This window comes from Oncorhynchus tshawytscha, linkage group LG08 (assembly GCF_018296145.1).
Source record: "Oncorhynchus tshawytscha isolate Ot180627B linkage group LG08, Otsh_v2.0, whole genome shotgun sequence".
Taxonomy (NCBI): domain Eukaryota; kingdom Metazoa; phylum Chordata; class Actinopteri; order Salmoniformes; family Salmonidae; genus Oncorhynchus; species Oncorhynchus tshawytscha.
In genome coordinates this window covers 61,843,748-61,864,222 of record NC_056436.1, presented here as the reverse complement: position 1 = coordinate 61,864,222, position 20,475 = coordinate 61,843,748, and the positions used below count along the sequence as shown (strand labels likewise).

Genomic DNA, 20,475 nt, shown 5'->3' with positions numbered 1-20,475 from the left:
GTGAAGCATCTTGGTGCCCCGTCAAGTGCAGATTCGGTGTAACCGGATCGGGGTCAGCGATGTCTACCAGAGAGATATCCCAATGGTTTGGAGTTCAGTATCCCTTCCACCTCTATCAGGACGGTCTGCAAGACAGCTTCAGTGACAGTTTGGTCCCCCAGAATGACTCGTAAGGCGGTCTTCACAGATTTGATCTCTCTCCCATGTTCCTCCAAAATGAGGAGCTCCTGGAGGGTTAAATTTGAAGGAGATTTGTTGGTCCATCAGTTGATCCTGGAGGCTTGGTTCCATTGCTTGGAAAGCTTCCTCCAACCTGGCTTCTCCTGCCTTGAAGTTTATGCCTCTGTCAGCCAGAATCTCCTAGGGTTTCCCCTGTCGGGAGATAAACCGCTGTTGGACCATGAGGAAGGCTTCAGTATCCAAACTCTCCAGTAGGTCCAGGTGGACACATCTAGTTGCCAAACACTTGAACAGAATTCCCCAGCGCTTTTCCACTTGACGACCTAACTTGATCATAAAAGGGCCAAAGCAATCTACTCCTGTTGACCAGAAGGGAGGTTTGAGGAAGCGCAAGCGAGCAGGGGGTAAATCTGCCATTTTGGGCACAGTTGCTCCGGCCTGCCATCTCTGACATTCCATGCAGCCGTATTTGTACTTATGAATGGCTCCTCGTCATCCAAGTATCCAGTACATCCGCCTCATCTCCCCATAGACTCTCTCTGGCCCTGGGTGGAGAAGCCTCTCATCATAACTCTTGATGAGGAGGCTGGTGAGAGGGTGTCTGGAGTCAAGGATAATTGGGTGGATAGCATTGAGATCCAAGACTTCTGCTTGGCACAGCCTCCCTCTGACTCTAATCACTCTGAGGATTTTGTGTTACTCTGGGGTAGAGAGAGAAGACTGTTGTCCTTAGCCACTTCCCTACCAGCTTTCAGAACTTTTAGCTCCTCAGGGGAGCTGACTGCTTGTGCATGCTGTAGGAGTAGTGTTTCTGCAGCAGGTGAAGTGGGTATGGAAGCTACCCCATCTGAGGTCTGGTTTGTGGCGGCGATCAGATCCTGCAGTGTCTGGGATTGTGCCGGGTCAGGGAGAGCTGTTGGCTTCGTAGAGATGCTGTAGCATTGGGCAGACTTCTTTAACTCATGAGCTTCAGTTGGTTGCGGCCTGGGGGCTGTCAACCACTCTTTCTCTGGTTGGTACAAGAATGGTGGTCCCAAGCTCCAGCGTTGGGGTTGTGCCAGTCCCTTAAGGGTTTAAACATGAGTGATGTCATCAGCAGGATTGTTTACACTGTCAACATACCTCCAGTCCTTGACTTCTGTTTGGTCTTGGATTTACGCAATGCAGAGTTCAGGGGATCACCTTATACCTGCAGGACTCCGACTTGAGCCAGGTCAGTACAGTGGTCAAATCACTCCAGTAGACGACCCTTTGGATTGGCAAGGTGAGCTCAACTCACAAGGTGGAGGCCAACCGGGCTCCGGAAAGGGCAGCGCTGAGTTCCAGCCTAGGCATTGACAACTGCTTCTTGGGTGCAACCCTGGACCTGGCCATGACAAAATAGACATGGGTGTGGCCTGCCGTATCCTCCACTTGCCCCATAAGCGCGCTCTGAAGCATCACAGAACACATGTAGTTCCAGGCTTGATCCCAGTTGGTCAGCACAGGGTGCCACATACACCATGCATCTGGACATTAGATAGCTCCGACAACTCTGTTTCCCAATAGAGCCATCGTCCCACTAGGTCAGCTGGGTGAATCTGTTCATCCCAGTCCCTCTTGGTCTGCTACAGGTCCTGGACTAAGACTTTGGCCCAGGTTGTGTATGGCAGGATATACCTGAGGGGTCATATTGACTGGCCAGGGTCCGATATATGGTGCGCAGAGTGGGGGTTTCGGTTCTCAGGGCTGAGCGGTGCTTGTACCCCGCGGTATCCGGTACACAGCTCCATCTCAGTCCTAGAGTGGGCTCTTGTGGGCTAGCACCAGACTGCGAAAGCCATAGTTCACTGCTACTTGACCTGGCTTGTGGCGGGAGGTGCTGGATAACCTCCGCTCTGTTGCTCGCCCACTGTTTGACCTTGAATACCCCTTTGGACAGGAGATTCCAGACTTTATCAAGGAGTGCTTTCGCTTCCACAGTGGATGGGACGCTCTGTAAGCAGTTATCCACATAGAAGGCATTCTCCACTGAATCCCAGACTTCTGCGTCACTGTCTGGGTTCTCCCGTCTGTGTCTCTGCAGAGTGTATATGGCACAGCAAGGACTGCATGTGGTCCCAAATGGGAAGACTGGCCATTCATAGATGTTGGGCTCTGCTTCTTGTTCCATATATTGCCATATGAACCGGAGCAGTGCGGTGTCAGGAGGCAGCAGACGAATCTGATAAAACATGGCTTTGATGTCTCCACTGATGGCTGTGTAGTGCTGCCGGAACGGGAGAAGGACACCGAAACAAGGAAGGACCTAAGGTTGGTCCGGGGAGTAGACAATCATTCAGGCTTTGTCCAGCGGCTTGGAATGAACAGTTGAAGACAAGTCTTTACTTCCCAGCGTGTTGCTGGATAAGATGGTGAGGGAGATACCAGGATTCGCTGAATGGGTTTCCCTCTTCATGAGCTGTCATATTGGTGAAGCGGGAGTACAGCCCGTGTCGTGGTTGCCAGACGAGGATGGTTGGGCACCCATAGCAACAGGGTTGCGTACCTCTGAACGCCATCCATTTCAGTGGTGGTGGTGGTGCGCTTCTCTGGGAGGTCTAATGCATAGGAGTCATGTTTCAAGCGGGAGACCTCCTGTAGCTTCCGGTTGGAGAAGGTGTCCATCTTTCAGAGCATCTCCACATTCCGTAGGAGGTCAGTGGCAGGACAAGGAGATAGAGCTGAACTGCTTCTTCTGAAGAGGACTTGCTGTGACTACAGCTTTGGTGGAGAGAAGTAGATGGGCTGAACCTTGCACAACCCAACCCAAGGATGTATGGACAGCAACGGGCCCTCCTTCTGGTCCAGCTTGTATTGTCTCCGCTGGGGTGACGAGATGTGGGTGGTCTGACCCAATCAGGATGAGTGGCGCAACCCTGGCCAGGTTAGGAAGAGGTCATCCTCTGAGATGAGAATATTGCTTCTGTAGAACACTCACCACTCACCAGGCCGTGAAGGAATTGGTGATGTTATAGGCCACGTCCCTCTGTCCTGAAGGTGAAATGCAGAAGATCACGGCAGATCCTTTCACTTGGATAACAACATGATGCACCGTTCTGAGGTTAAGGGTCTCGGGGGTCCCTTCCAGGTCTAGCTGCCGGGCGGCAGCTGGGAGAATGATTGTTTTTTTAGACCCATCATCTAGAACGGTGAATGTATCCATGCTCCTCCTTTCGCTTGCAGAGTGACCTTAACCACCTTAAACATTACCCTTGGAGACTGGTTCTGCTGGTTGAGATAGAGCTCCTTTGCGGCTCCTACCATGAGCATAATCTGCTCCTTTGGTGTTTGGGGAATTACATCATGCAACACTGTGAGATGGATTTCTTCACAGCGATTGCAGGGTTTCCTCAATGTGCAGGTCTCCGCTTTATTGATATGAGCACACTTGTAGCATCGCTCGCCTGAAGTTATCCAGGCCTTCAATTGGGGTTGAGTGAGCTTTTGTACCCTGGGGTATGAGCCAAGGAAATGCCCCTTACTATTGCAATAGGGCAGTAAGGCTGGAATTTGATGTTCTTGATTTTGATTTTGATTTTATTTTATTAGGATCTCTTTTAATCCCCATTTGGACTAATCTTCCAAGAGTCCTTAACATTAAAATACAATATATAATACAAACACACTTTCACATATAACATACTATTACAAACATACATAATACACTAGCATAGTGACCCAATAAATACTCAATCTAAAAAAATTGATTCTTCATCTACTATAGTCCCACAACATTTCTATATACTATATATAAATTGTTTTTAAATAATGTTTAAACTTATATATTGAAAGGTTTATAGTTTGCTAAGTTCATTTATTCCATTTCTTTATTGCTCTAAATCGAAATGTTATTTTGCCCATTTCTTTTTTCTGTCTGGATAACGCATAGATGGTGAACAATCTATTCCTAGTATTTACGGAATGTCTGTCTCTTACCAACTGAATACCGTTGTGAATAGAACTTGGCCGTTTTAAATTATGTATATTATAAAATAAGATAAGCATGTTTTTTTCAATTATCTTGTCGATTGATGACCAACCAAGAACACTGCGCATGACTGCAACAGAAGAACCATATCTCCGCTTTAAAACAATCCTTGCTGCTTTATTCTGTGCATTCTGCAGCCTCCTAACTTCACTAGATGATGCATTTCCCCAGACCACCGAACAATAGTTCACTTGACTCTCAACCAATGCCTGTGTTATTTTCTGAAGGATTTTCCCTGGTAAATATTTAGCTATCCTTCTTATTATGCATGCTGTTTTAATATTTTTGTTTTACATAGATTAGTTATTTGAGACGACCATGATAAGCAGTTGTCTAGCTGCACTCCCAGTAGTTTGGTTTCTGCCACTTCTTCATTTTGTACTCCTCCCATACTTAATTGTATCCCATGCTGTTTTGGCCTTTTCCTAGTTGAACAGACCAACATAACTTTGGTTTTCTTGGTGTTTAAAGCAAGTTTGTTTTGGCAAACTCATTTCCTGATAATCTCCAAATCTCCTTGTAAAGCTTGCTGTACCTGTTGAACTGATTGTCTTGCTGCATAAATTGTAGTATCATCTGCAAATATAGTAGCTTGAGTTTCAACCAAGGCATAGGGAAGGTCGTTGGTGTATATTAAGTAGAGAAGTGGCCCAAGGCAGCTGCCCTGCGGTATTCCACAGTTTAACACATTAGGGGAAGAAAATGAACCATTGATATAGGTAGACTGTTTCCTGTCAGTTAGATATGACTGTACCCAATTCAATGCTACCTCCTTAAAACCATAATGCATTAATTTTGTCAAAATAATTTCATGATCCACTAAATCAAATGCTGCACTTAAATCTAAAAGTAGTACACCTACAAACCTGTCATTATCCATAGCATTGAGCCACTGGTCAGTCATGTCAACCAATGCAGTGGTAGTGGAATGGTTTTTGCGATAAGCATGCTGATGGGCTGTAATCAGATCATTCTTTTCCATATACTCCCACATTTGTCTACTCTTGAGAGAGGTCTTCTTTCCGGGCTCCTCCCTTCCGGGTTCCTCCCCGGCTTCCCTATTTAAGTACATGGTGGTGGGATTTTGCCTTTTATGACCCACCTTGCGTTCAAACTCCTTCCTTATCCCCGAGGCTGTGGCTGAGATTGTGGCCTGGTGAGCGATGCTCTTCGCCCTCTGCAACCATGCTGCCAGGTCTCTGAGAGCATAGGTGCTTCTCAAGCCCTCTTTCAGGATGCCCTTGTTCAAACAATGTTCAACGAAACTGTCTCTGAGGTAGGCTGGAAGCTTGCTAAGAAGCCTGTCCACGTGGTAGCCACATTTCAGCTCGTTCCCGTCTTGTCCTTCAACGAATTGGAATATCGAGGTCAGGGATTGGACAGCAAGGGAGAACTCTTGGAAGGCAGCATGGTCTCCCATTTTGATTGGAGATGTGTTCAGGATGTTGTTTAGTTCATTCTGGACTAGCTGGCGTGGCTCACCATATCTTGCTTTCAGGGCCTGGAGAGCGTTGTCGGAGTTCATAAAGGATTTGGCCAGCTTGTATGCACTGAGAAACTACATGTGATCCATCAGTACTTGGTATTTGTAGCATTCTGACAGATGACTGTGAATACCCAGTAGGCTCTCAATGCCATTTCCAAAAGGAACAAAATCACTCTCTGCTCTTAAAGTATGGCAGCTTCGGTCTGGGAATTCCATAGGCTGAGGCTACTAGCAGTTTCATGATGTTGGCTCCCTCTTATGGTTGCGTGAAGGATAAACCCGGGACTGCTGATGAGCTCACTGTGGTCTCATTGGGCCTGTCCCCTACTATCCCAGACCCTCTGTTGATGGCAGCCTGACTTGAGTGAGAGCTCCCCCACCTGACGGTTGATGACTGGCCTGGCCCGGCCCAGGCCCTGGACGAGAGGAACGATTTGCCGTTGTTGGTAATTGTCAGAAAGGCGAAGGAGAGGGGCTTTGGCTAGATGGAGGAGGAATGCTGACTGGTGTCACTGGCATAGAGGGCATTGGCGGAGCGGCCTGTCCCCCGTGCTCCGTGTTGGCTGTTGACCTCGGAGCCTTCGGGGGCTGTGTGCCATGATGTACCAGAGGAGCAGATTGGGAAAGAAATGCAGACAGGTCAGGTCCATGTGGAGTGGTGGTCAGGTCAACTCCCTTTGGTTCAGTCATTATTCATCTCGAAGGACCTTTGAAAGATTATTGGAATCTGTGTGGATAGCTGGACAGGTAGGATGACTGACAGTAGTAAAGGTGAACAGGTGGTCATGGGTCAGGTGACAAAGGAATGGATGAGACCTGAGGCAAGAATTCCTTTAACCACAAAGTGGTATATTTACTGGGCAGTTTGTATGTGCTGCATAACAAAGGAAACAGAACAACATGTATCCAATCAAATTCATAATCAAAAGTCAAATCATAATCATTCTCATTATTAACAATTAGGTTATTCAGTTCAATAAGAATTCAACAGGAATTGTCATTGAGTAATTTAGGCTCAACTATTCATCGTAAGCATGAGAATAATAATACAAATAAATCAATAAACTATAAATGATTCATTCTACAATCTCAATCAATTTGATATCAGGATTTATCAATTCAGCAAATAATCAGAACGTTTCCGATTTCATCTTTTCAGGTTGATGGCCAGCTCTCCCAATCACAACAGATAGTTCAGATGAAATGTAACTGATTCGGTTGAAATTCTGGATTAGACGGAAGAGAAAGCAGCGAGGTCGGGCGGTGGCGATTCCCTCCTTTTAATGAGTTGAGATCTGTCGGACATTTCCACTTGACCTAATTAAAGCGCACCTGGACCAGGTGAGCAAGTGTCCATGAATTAATGGACGATTCCACCAACTCTATGGGCCTTTCTACAGCCACCATTAATCCACACAACATGTAATGATCATAAACCCGCTCTGCGGATATAACCACGGGGCGTGCAGGTTATGAGTCAACCCCCACTAACGTAGTGGTATAACAATGTCAATGTAATGGTCCATTTAACATGAATTACCGACAGTTTACCAATCAATCCATCATAATTAAGTGTTTTCCCTACAAAAATGTCCCACCGGTAGTGTCAGAGCAATCGGGGTCTTCCCGAAGCATACATAGATGCATATAATTTAGAAATAAAGAGGGACCGTAATTTGAGCATTGCTATGTCCAGACCTCATTTTATGCAACTAAGTACCTCAGTTTTCTAGCTGAAAGTTTAGCTCTGATAGACTTTTAATTGTGTTTTTAAATCTGTGAATACCCCACACACCTTTATTCTCGGATTTAATAAAACCTGTGTCACTGTTCCCATCTCTGGAGCCAATAGTCTCCCTGGTGTCTGGAACTATCCTGCGCCTGTTTTGTTTGGCCCCTTGTTTTGAGGGAGGTTGAAAACATTGCCTGAATGCATAGGATCCTTGAATACAGTATTCTGTAGTTAGACCAGCTATATCACAGGACAAGGACACTCCAACTAAAGTAGCCTTTCATGGATGATGACTGTCAGTGGATATGCATTTCCAACATTTCATATTACATTCTGGTACGAGAAGTTGACAGAAAAATGTGAAAAGTAAGATTTTTTTAAGGCAGACTTTTTTATGCGCCGAACTGATTTGAATAGCTGCGCGGGCCACCTTAAGCACGTCTCTGATGTCAACAGCAATGAGAGCGAGACTCCAGCCTTATAGCGCTTCTCTGACCTGAGTAGTGTTCAGCGGTTTGAAATGTTTATCTTCGCGTCAGTCTCTGCGCAATTTTCGTATTTTCCCCGATTCATGGTTATTTCAGTCTGCGAGACAAGTCTGTTAGGCTATTCCGTGGCACTTTGCGACACTACCTGAGCCAAATTTCTGCCCGACAAGAGAAAGGTAAGATTACATGCATCTCAAGTATGGATATCTACAATTTGTGTTTAATTAGACCAGTGAAAGCAAGTAAATGTATTTTGCATTATATTATTGTCTATAAGTCACTGACATAACACGACATATTCGGTTCTTGTGTTAAGTTTATTTTTGTGGAAAACATTAAATCAACGTTTTATTCAGGCGTCATGCCTAATGCCCGATGTTGTGCCCGGTTGTGCGGGTTAGATGAGCTGTCGGGCTTTCAATAGACTCAGAATAAAACCACAGAATATAGGCTTCTGTCAGCATTCGGTATTGTAGGCACAATGTTGCATAGATAAGAATAATACACTCCTTGCTTTCCATTCGGCGTGATTTTGGCTACGGGCGCAGCAGACGGCTTAATCAGAAAACAAAAATATGCGCGAGCATCTTAACCAAATTTGAACTGTTGCACATGCCAAGATCAATTTTGTCATGTCATTCGATTTGCACATTTTCATGGCATGTTGCATTTTCATTATTTGTAGTCTCAATGGAGAATGTTTCTTATTTGGGCATCGGGCTATTAAGCTTCCCGATGTCCTGTGATACTGGTGAATTCAAATATAAAGGCTAATCACGTGTTTCAATATATAGGTAAAGAGGTTTGTCTAACTCTACTGAGAAGAAACATAAATAGACACTGGGGATAAAATCTAGTAGTTTCCGTTTGTATTCAATGTGTTTTACCCCATTTTATAGATGACAGTACTTAAATAGGCGCTTGAAGGTTCTTTATAAAGCTGCGTTGTGAAGCATTCTTTGATCATCCTACAGCCCGAAAATCTCTCTGTGCTTGTGGCAGTTTAGTTCACTAAGAGAGATGAACATATGAAAGTGTCTGGGCTCCAAGTGCTGCATTAGTAATAACAGAATAATGCCCATAAACAGGAAAGTAGGCTGTATGTGTGACATGAAGAAATGTCATTTAGCATATGCTTTTATCTAAAGCCACTTACAGTCAGTCGTGCATACGTTTTTTTCGTCATGTATGTGTGGTCCCGGTAATTGAGCTCACCATATTGGCGTTGCAAGCGCCATGCTCTTCCAAATGAGCTACAGAGCACCATCCTACCCTGGGCGATGTAGTATGTGTGATCAACAGAATACAATTGGTTTTGTGATGCTATAGTTTATTGTGCTTTATCTGCATTCAGTGTATCAAATACTTGTTGGCTATAGGGGCTCAGTATTCATTTGAAACATGTTTAAAGGGATTAGGAGCATGTTTAATTGTCAGCCCCTCTCCCTTCCAGCGGCCCCAAGGACAGGTTTTCATGGCTATGCATTTTCTTCACACTCCTAGGCTATCTGTATTTAGAGTGCTCTATGCATACTGTATGCTGCATATCTCCAAATTACCATGCTCCTTCTTGTACTAGCTCCTACTTTTCTTTATAGAACACAAACTGTCAGCCCCCTACAGCTGCTGATGCTGATAGTGATGGTGCCATTATGTGTAGATTATTATTCCTTTTGACAGGTGTGAGAGTCTGTGTAGGGAAGGGGTGCATCTTTCACTGGGGGGGGGGCATGTCCCCCCACTTTCTGAAATTGCATTTTTGCCCCAGTTTTATCATTGTAATGTGATGCAAACAAGGTCAGAAAGATGGTTGGCAATGGTTGGAGGTCCACAATATCTGTTTAAAATTATACTGTCAATCCTCCATAGGAAATCATAGAAATATACATAACAGAAAAGACTTGACTATTAGTGATGGAAAGTTCGGCTCATTCCGTTCATTTGAATCAGTAATGCCTAGAGTACGCAGGAAACCCTACCTGTGAATTCTGAACTAAAAACTGTAAAGAGTCATAATTTACCAGTAGTGGTGCGTGGGGAAAATCACTGGGGGGAAAAGCCATATGACATCCTATGTGTTGTGACAATTACCTTGTTTGCTCTATAAATCCTGTTAGTTCATGCGCCTTGCGCCCGTGATATATAGACTTAAGGCCAACACAATAAGAAGACACAGTGGCAGAATAAATTCACCCACACCGTTGTTTCATCACAAAACCGGAGAGCAACCTCTCCGAAGTCCACAAAACATATTGCATGTAACAAACAGTTACATGGCCTACACCATGGTCAACCAAGTTAATGTTTCCAACATTTTCGGACTACTAAACAACTATTGATTTAGAAACACTGAGAGTGACCGCAAGTCGCAAAGAAAACAGTTGCTGCCTCCACTATTCCAGCACCATTTCAATATCATCAAATCACCCATGCTTAGTCTAATACAGAGACAACTAGAAGATACCAAAAACAATGTGTGTGTGCGTGCATTTGTGTAAGTAGAAAAAACATGTGGACTCACCCTAATTGTAGAGAAATGTCAATGCCATCCTCCTGTCTTTTCACACTTTTACTTGTTGTTTTCCTAGGCTACCTGGCTAAAATGCTTGCTCACTAGCCTAACTTCTTTTCATGGGCAACATTAGCTAGTTAACATTAGCCTTCTACATGTAGCTACATATTGAACTTCCACCTCTCAGGCCAGGACCACAATGTATTAATTCATGGTTGGATTAAAATTGGCGTTATAATCATTGTCGGTACGGCGAATTAAGTATAACCAGAAGTCCAAATTCCTTCTCCATCCATGGCTCTATTTAGGAAAGTGCCCATTTTAGCTAGCTAGCAAGCCACTGGAGGAAAACAACACAACAATATGCAATAATTCAAGTTGTGTCTGTCAATGACATTTTGCCCTCGATGTGATGTGATTGGAGTGAAGCCAAATCCTCACCGGCTTCCCTTGACACTTTTTTTGGTGCGCCAGGACCGTTTACAGTTGACCTCACTCAGTTTGGATCAATGCTGATTGGCTATTATTTTATACTTTTTTTATCAAGGGAGGCCAAATGCTCGCTGGCTTCCCTTGCATTCAATGCTACAGGTGTTAACAATGTCATACTCTTTATGACCAGAGAGCATCAGGTAGATGGCTGACACATACAGAGACAGAGGGGCACTTGGATGCTTTCGCTTGGACGCTTTCTCAGGTGAGATACATTTAGCCTCTTGCCAATTGAAGGAAAATAATGAAACGCAGAGAGACGAAAGATTAATTATTGTATGTTTTTAATTTTTTTTTTTTTTTTTTGCGAAGCCTGACTGGCTTCCCTTGGCGTCAATTAATACACACCACTGGATACTACAAGTCTCTCGTTCACCATAGGGGGCAGCAGGCAGGACCCCCTACTGGCGAATGATGAACTGAAAACTCAAAAGAGTCATCATGATTCTACCAGCCTCTCATTCACACGTCGCTCACCATAGAGGGCTTATTGGAGCGGTCATTTGTGACTGAGACGTGTAACCTTGTGCTTTAAACAATGTACATTTGTTGATTGCTAGGCTTACAAATAAGATTATTTCTTGATACATTTGAAATGAGTTCTAGTTGTGGCTGCAACCAGACTAGATTGTGAGTGACTCTTGCCAGAATGTGTTGCTTGACTGCCGTCCGTGAGGGTAATATGCACACACAATGTCATGCGCACACAATGTCATTCGCTAACTGCAGCCCCCCAAACGATTCATGTTCAAGTTTGTTGAGCAGAGGCTGTGTATGTTTTGGTTCTTCAAAGCTGTGTCCATAATATTCAATAATTAATTAATTGCAATCATGCTTGCACCAACATGTATTTGTCTTCTATGCTCACAATCTATTTCTCTGCGTGCGTGTGACAGACAGTTGGTGGTTGTAGTACGTCTCTGGAGCTGCTGTGATGGAGGAGTGTGTATTAATCCTGCTGTAGGACTCATTGCAGCTAGTAATACCAGGTCAAACAAACAACTAAAATAAACGAGTCACTCAGAAAATCTAATCATGAGTCTTGAGTCAGTTAAAAGAGTCGTTCAGAAAGAACGAATCGCTCGCAAACTGCACATACAGTGGGGCAAAAAAGTATTTAGTTAGCCACCAATTGTGCAAGTTCTCCCACTTAAATAGATGAGAGAGGCCTGTAATTTTCATCAGAGCTACACTTCAACTATGACAGACAAAATGAACAAAAAAAATCCAGAAAATCACATTGTAGGATTTTTAATGAATTTATTTCGTAGTTATGGTGGAAAATAAGTATTTGGTCACCTACAAACAAGCAAGATTTCTGTCTCTCACAGACCTGTAACTTGTTCTTTAAGAGGCTCCTCTGTCCTCCACTCGTTACCTGTATTAATGGCACCTGTTTGAACTTGTTATCAGTATAAAAGACACCTGTCCACAACCTCAAACAGTCACCCTCCAAACTCCACTATGGCCAAGACCAAAGAGCTGTCAAAGGACATCAGAAACAAAATTGTAGACCTGCACCAGGCTGGGAAGACTGAATCTGCAATAGGTAGATGACAGGCAAAAAACTCAGATTACGTGAAATAGGGTCTTCAAAAAAGAATACAATTGTTTGACAACACTGTTTGTAAGCCTTTAATTATTTCAAACTCAACCGTTTCTCTTTTCCAGTGACAAAGACATGGACGTCTCATCATGGTATAATGGGGTAGACAAAATGGGTCAACTTTGAGCACCTTTATCTCCTGAATGTTTTAACATTCAGGTCTAAAAAGTGACTTTCTGACCACTTCTTCCATGGGAAAACACGCATGGAAAGGGATCAAATAGGATACTGTCAAAAAGTGATTGAATTCAAATGGATTTGCCCTGTAATGTTCAAGTCAACCACAGACGCACAGTGCTCCTCAGGGAACAGTATATAGCTGCTTTCTTTTCACAGTTTGTTTACTGTCGATCTTTCAGACGCATGGATCCTAAACATGTATTATTTATACGGGTGTGTAGTTGTAGGCACAGCCTGTGCCAACGAGTGTCTGAGGCTCCAGCTTTTCTTAATTCAGGAGAGTGATCTGAAAACGTCAGTCACTGTTAGTCTCTCTGGGGTCTTCAGGAACTCTAGCCGAGTGTTAATAACGAGCATCTACCGACTCTCTGACATTACATATTCTTGCTTGATGTCTCTGTTCAACCTGAGTCAGGTACTGTAGTGCTTCTGGGAATAATCATCTTCCAAATAATGTTTGCCTTCCTGTCCAGGGGCTTTATGCAGCAGAGTAAGATGTGCCTTGTGGAGTCAAGAGGTCAAAGTGTCATTGCGATTTAATTACACATGACACCAGCCTTGATCCTATTGATGACACTCTGCTGATTTTTTTCCTGGCATGTAAACTACACATAGTGGTGTAGCAAACCCCACAGTGCCTGGGGACTGGAGACAAAGGCACAGAGTCACGTCCTCCGTCATCGTAATCACTCTATCCTACAAAAGAGACACCAGACAGTCACGCCAACCGACCCGAATAAAACGTGACGGTGCTGTGTCAAGCCCCCCGGTAGAATCACAGATTGTAGGGGATTGTGGTATTGTAGCTTGGAGCACGCTCCCTTGCTCCCTTGGCCTCCAGACAAGTGTGTGCACTCAAGCAGTACAGAACAGCCACATCAGCCATCACCCCTGCCCCCTCTTCATCATCCTTACCTCGGCTAAAAGGAGATGAAGGCAGGGGATATGGGGGGGGGGGAGAATGGGGATAGAAAAGCAATTGGCTAACTCTATAAATCCAATGCACCTTGGGTACCTAACCCCGACCATGGTGACTGGGAGCTATTATTTAGAATCTGGTAACCGATGCTCTCCTATTAACATTGAGTGGCTTGGCGTCTGCCGGTTGTCTCCTGTGACAACTTTATGCCTGTTATTTACTGCCTGGCACTGCAGGCCTTGCTCTCTGAGCCGTGGACAGAGCTAAGCTCAGTGTGGAGGCTCTGCGTTCAAATCAAACTACCACTCCTTATTATGAAAGAGCAGGGAGGGAAGAGGGTGTATGTTTGCTGGTATGGGTAGGTGTTTTGTATAGTTTGTGTGTGTGTGTGTGTGTGTGTGTGTGTGTGTGTGTGTGTGTCTATACAGTGCATTTGGAAAGTATTCAGACCCCTTGACTTTTTCCACATTTTGTTACATTACAGCCTTTTTCTAAAATGGGTTATATAGTTTTTTCCTCCTCATCAATCTACACACAATACCCCATAATGACAAAGCAAAAACAGGTTTTTAGAAATGTTTGCAAATGTATTACAAATAATATTCTGAAATATTACATTAACATAAGTATTCAGACCATTTACTCAGTACTTTGTTGAAGCACCTTTGGTAGCGATTACAGCTTAGAGTATTCTTGTGTATGACACTACAAGCTTGGCACACCTGTATTTGGGAAGTTTCTCCCATTCTTCTCTGCAGATCCTCCCAAGCTCTGTCAGGTTGGATGGGGAGCATCACTGCACAGCTATTTTCACGTCTCTCCAGAGATGTTCGATGGCCTTAAAGTCCGGGCTCTTGTCCACTCAAGGACATTCAGAGACTTGTCCCGAAGTCACTCCTGGGTTGTCTTGGCTGTGTGCTTAGGGTTGTTGGACATTTGGAAGTTGAACCTTCGCCCCCAGTCTGAGGTCCTTAGCGCTCTGGAGCAGGTTTTCATCAAGGACCTCTCTGTACTTTGCTCCGTTCATCTTTTCCTCAATCCTGACTAGTCTCCCAGTCCCTACCGCTGAAAAACATCCCCACAGCATGATGTTGCCGCCACCATGCTTCACCGTACGGATGGTGCCAGGTTTCCTCCAGACTTGATGCTTGACATTGACGCTAAAGTGTTCAATCTTGGTTTCACCATACCAGATCATCTTGTTTCTCATGGTCTGAGAGTCCTTTAGGTGCCTTTTGGCGAACTCCAAGCTGGCTGTCATGTGCCTTTTACTGAGGAGTGGCTTTGGTATGGCCACTACCATAAAGACCTTATTGATGGAGTGCTGCAGAGATGGTTGTCCTTCTGGAAGGTTCTCCCATCTCCGCCGAGGAACTCTGGAGCTCTGTCAGAGTGACCATCGGGTTCATGGACATCCTCCCTGACCAAGGCCCTTCTCCCCAGATTGCTCAGTTTGGCCAGGCAGCCAGCTCTAGAAAGAGTCATTGCATACATTCCTAAAAACCTGTTTTTGCTTTTCCATCCGAGGTATTGTGTGTAGATTTTTTTTATTTAATCCATTTTAAATAAGGCTGTAATGTAACAAAATGTGGAAAAAGTGAAGGAGTCTGAATACTTTCTCAATGCACTGTGTGTTCCATATATGTGTGTGTGTTTTCTATGTGTGTGTTTACGCACGTGAGCGTGCGTGTGCGTCATTTATATGTTTGCTGGTGCGACGGGGCTGGGGGAGTGAGTTGTCACAGACTTTGTGAGCTATGCTCCAAAAGAGGTCATACGTTCTGTCTAGCCAGTCATGCTTCAGTGCTCTGCTGTTCTGTTTAAGCTTCACACAGCAAGGTGACGTTGTATTTCTTTGTCCTGTCATCCTGAGCAATATTGATGCACATGCTTTTGGTTTCCTTCCTTTTGTCTCTACCTCGGCGTAAACACACAGAGAGGGATAAACATACGTTTTCCCCTTCTGGATAAATATTTCACAAGCGTTGAATAAATGTTCAAATAAATGCCTGACTGTTGAGGCTTTTATCAGTTATTAATGATTTATTATCTCCGATCCATTGTTGTCCTTGGGCCTTCTCGTTTCCACTACAAAGGCTGTATAATTAGTTGTTAATCAGCAAAGACGGTAATGTTAATTTAATGCTGCATTTTTTAGCCCCCGGTTTACAAAAGTGCATCTAATCCCAATCTATGTGTAAAGAAGGACTGTATAATGAAAACTCCTCTTGTTTCTGTTATCAAATGTGCAGTCCCAGGACCGATGGTGAATAACAATTAGAGCAGACTATGGCTAGCCTGGTTAAACCAGACTGAACTCTTTAAGTGAAGTAAAACAGTAGTGAGTGCAGTCTGGCTTTACCAGGCTAGGCTACTGCAGTGGCCCCCCTGTAATTTGTCTTAATGGCTCCAGTTCAGTTCTGCATCTAACAACTATCCTGGCCCTAATGGTCTTTCATTCATTTCATTCGTTTATTCCCCAGGAACTATTAGTCAGCAAAACTCTGCTGAATATTTAAAGCCTTGTGACTGTTTCTATCATCTTTGTTTAATCTGCGACCAGCAGTCTTTCTTGTGTCAGATGTGGAGGGTCTGTCGTTAGTAGTAGTGTCGGCGTTAGTCACTTCTCATCTGGTAATGTGCTAACGTGTTCTAATTAAACCAGACACGTCGTGATCTGCCTTTTCGAAATGTCTCATCCGACGGTTAGCGGCGCGACCTGGAGCTGGGTTTGGTCCCCTGCTCTGTTCTATTGTCTCCCCCTCTCTCTTGTATTATAGCGTGGAGGCTCGCCTCTCTCCCCTCCACTTCTTAATATTCATGGAGCATTCTATTGGTTCTATGCAGAGGGTAGACTACGCACTGAGTGGAAGAGGTGTGTGTGTGTGTGTGTGAACAACTGAATATCCATTGTCTTTACATGTGGGGCCAATTTTGTTGTATGATTGGTTTACATGAGGGAAATTGACGCCTATATGCCGCGGATCAGGAAATGGGAGGGACTGTTTATGATGATTACCTTGAGTCCTAGGGTTTCATTTCATTTTAGAGACGTGATGGAGTGTTTATGGCAATTTGAAATGTGTCCTTTTCCACATACAAGGTGATGAACTCATCAGAAATCTGAAATAACTCAGGATTTAAAGGTGAAAGACTGAGTGTGTGCTAGTTTGTCATTGTCTCTGTGTGTTTCGAGGGGTAGAGAGAGCGAGCACTTTAGGAAACCATCTCTGGCATGTCTTCAAAGGAGCTACTGTCTCTTTAGAAATTGATGAAGCAGTTTCATCTATTGTTCTCTGACAGACACAGTAGGCTATGTAATGCTTTCCCCTTCTACATGCATGATTGGAGAGATCTGCCTATAGAAAGGAGTTAATTTGATGGAAATCTTCAAGATTTGAATTGGAGGAACTTATCAATTTCATAGGCAGATCATCAGTCTTTGTAGGGCCTAAAGTTCTATTGTTGAGCCTCTGGTTGTTTAGGGGATAAGAGTGTTGTATTCCCATGATACCTCGGCCTTTCATTTGCTCAGTGAATTGAACCTTGTCATTCAAAGGAAGATAATGTTTGAGAATGGAAGGCTTACCAGGCCTTGAAGATGGCAGTTGAAAGGCCTGCTTTTGACCGCCTCCTAGAGAGCATATGAAAGGTATGTCCCCCAAAAAGGGCATTACGACTACATTAGTTCCTACCAGAGAGACTTCAGACTCTCTTCAGTAGTTACTGAAGGAGCCATGGTCTAATTGAGTGTCGAGGGACAGGTCCTGTGTGCTGAATGATACTGTTTGACCTCCCTAAAGAGAGAGGGAATGTGCCAGTGTGAGTTTTTGGTCTGAACTGTGTTGGTTGTAATGCGGCTGTGCTGTGTGCCGGGGGCTGGGCCGGATCGGTCAATACAACAGCCCCAGATCCCAGGAGGAGATCGTTTTTCAAGGCTGTGTGTCCCACATCCACAGAGTCCTAATGGCAGGCTCCCTATCCTCTCCAGCCTCCCTAGCCTTCCCGGCTGTATGATTTATCAAAGGGAAAAGGTCAGTCTGGCGGGCTGTAATTAATTCTGTCAGCTGTTATTTGGTGCTGCGTGGGAGTGCTTTCTCCATTAGTGGCACATTACATGGTTTGTCTCAGGGACAGCCACGTAGGAAAGGGGCAGTTTTCATTTCAATCATGATGCACTCTCATCAGGGACAAGAGGAGGTGGTTGGTGGAAGGTGTTTGGTAGAAGGTAGTTGGTGGAAGGTAGTTGGTGGATGGTGGAAGCTGGAAGGTGGAAGCAGTAAGGTGGAAGGTGGATGGTTGATGGTGGATGGTAGTTGGTGGATGTGACTCACAATAGCCGGGGCGGAGGTGATATGCCGACTAGCCTAATCCTTTTTCTTCTTTCATGACTCTGACGAGGCGGAGGATATGCGGCTCCCTCGGGAACAGGCCCCGACCCCAGTGATCTGGGTGAAGAGGAGGCGGAGAAAGAGAGGCCGGAGAGCGGGCTGCCTTATGAGTAGTTGGAGGTGATCGAATAAACCCCTGCTTCCCTCATTTCTGCTAGCAAACAAGCAATCTTTGGACAATAAAATTGATGAGTTACTGGGAAGATTAAACTACCAACGGGACATTAAAACCGTAATATCTTATGCTTCACCAAGTCGTGACTGAACGATGACAATATCAACATACAGCTGGCTGGTTATATGATGTACCGGCAGAATAGAACAGCGGCGTCTGGTAAGACAAGGGGCGGCTGTCAATGTATTTTTGTAAACAACAGCCGGTGCACGGTATCTAAGGAAGTCTCGAAGCTATTGCTCTCCTGAGGTAGACTTTCTCATGATAAGCTGCAGACCAGGAGAGAGTTTTCATCTGTATTCTTTGTAGCTGCTTACATACCACCACAGTCAGAGGCTGGCACTAAGATAGCACTGAATGAGCTGTATTCCACCATAAGCAAACAAGAAAATGCTCACCCAGAGGCGGTGCTCCTGGTAGCCAGGACTTTAATGCAGGGAAACTTAAATCAGTTTTACCAAATTTCTATCAGTATGTTAAATGTGCAACCAGAGAGAAAAGAACTCTGGACCACCTATACTCCACAGACAGAGATGCATACAAAGCTCTCCCTCGCACTCCATTTGGCAAATCTGACCATAATTCCATTCTCCTCCTTACAAGCAAAAATCAAAGCAGGAAGCACCAGTGACTAGATCAATAAAAAAGTGGTCAGATGAAGCAGATGCTAAGCTACAGGACTGTTTTGCTATCACAGACTGGAATATGTTCTGGGATTCCTCCAATGACATTGAGGAGTACACCACATCTGTCATTGGCTTCATCTATAAGTGCATTGATGATGTCGTCCCCACAGTACATACCCCAACCAGAACACATGGATTACAGGCAGCATCCGCATTGAGCTAAAGGCTAGAGCTGCCGCTTTCAAGGAGCGGGACACTAACCCGGAAGCTTATAAGAAATTCCGCTATTCCCTCCGACTAACTATCAAACAGGAAAAGCGTCAATACAGGACTAAGATCGAGTCATACTACACCGGCTCTGACTCTCGTCAGATGTGGCAGTGTCTGCAAACCATTACAGACTACAAAGGGAAGCACAGCTGAGAGCTGCCCAGTGACACGAGCCTACCGGACGAGCTAAACTACATGGCCAGATGGATTACCAGGACGTGTACTGCGAGCATGCGCTGACCAACTAGCAAGTGTCTTCACTGACATTTTCAACCTCTCCCTGTCCGAGGTCTGTAATAACAACATGTTTTAAGCAGACCACCATAGTGCTTGTGCCCAAGAACACTAAGGTAACCTGCCTAAATGACTACCGACCCGTAGCACTCACGTCTGTAGCCATGAAGTGCTTTGAAAGGCTGGTCATGGCTCACATCAACACCATCATCCCAGAAACCCTAGACCCACTTCAATTTGCATACCGCCCCAACAGATCCACAGATGATGCAGTCTCTATTGCACTCCACACTGCCCTTTCCCACCTGAACAAAATTAACACCTATGTGAGAATGCTATTCATTGACTACAGCTCAGCGTTCAACACCATATTGCCCTCAAAGCTCATCAATAAGCTAAGGACCCTGGGACTAAACACCTCCCTCTGCATCTGGATCCTGGACTTCCTGACGGGCCGCCCCCAGGTGGTAAGGGTAGGTAACAACACATCTGTCACGCTGATCCTTAACACGGGTGCCCCTCAGGGGTGCGTGCTCAGCCCCCTCCTGTACTCCCTGTTCACTCATGACTGCACGGCCAGGCACGACTCCAACACCATCATTAAATTTGCAGATGACACAACAGTGGTAGCCTGATCACCAACAACAACGAGACAGCCTATAGGGAGGAGGTCAGAGACCTGGCTGGGTTGTGCCAGGACAATAACCTCTCCCTGAACGTGATCAAGACAAAGGAGATGATTGTGGACTCCAGGAAAAAGAGGACCGAGCACGTCCCCATTCTCATCTACGGGGTTGCAGTGGAGCAGGTTGAGAGCTTCAAGTTCCTTGGTGTCCACATCACCAACAAACTAACTATGGTCCAAGCACACCATGACAGCAGTGAAGCAGGCACAATCACATATTCCCCCTCAGGAGACTGAAAGGATTTTGCATGGGTCCTCACTACAGAGGGTAGAGCGAACTGCCCAGTACATCACTGGGGCCAACCTTCCTGCCATCCAGGATCTCTATACCAGGCAGTGTCAGAGGAAGGCCCAAAAAAGACTCCAGCCACCCTAGTCATAGACTGTTCTCTCTGCTACCACACGACAAGCGGTACCGGAGCACGAAGTCTAGATCCAAGAGGCTTCTAAACAGCTTCTACCCCCAAGCCATAAGACTCCTGAACATCTA

The 20,475-nt window shown here is 44.9% G+C and overlaps 1 protein-coding gene across 1 annotated transcript in view; it reads left to right on the top strand.

Annotated features, from left to right (window-relative positions):
* Positions 1-7,695: 7,695 nt before the first annotated feature.
* Positions 7,696-20,475, top strand: part of LOC112255682 (dystrophin-related protein 2-like) — a 189,769-nt gene continuing 176,989 nt past the window's right edge. Inside the window, exon 1 of the mRNA XM_042325740.1 lies at positions 7,696-8,071. The gene's annotated coding sequence lies outside the window, so the exon portion shown is untranslated. The remainder of the gene's footprint in view (positions 8,072-20,475) is intronic.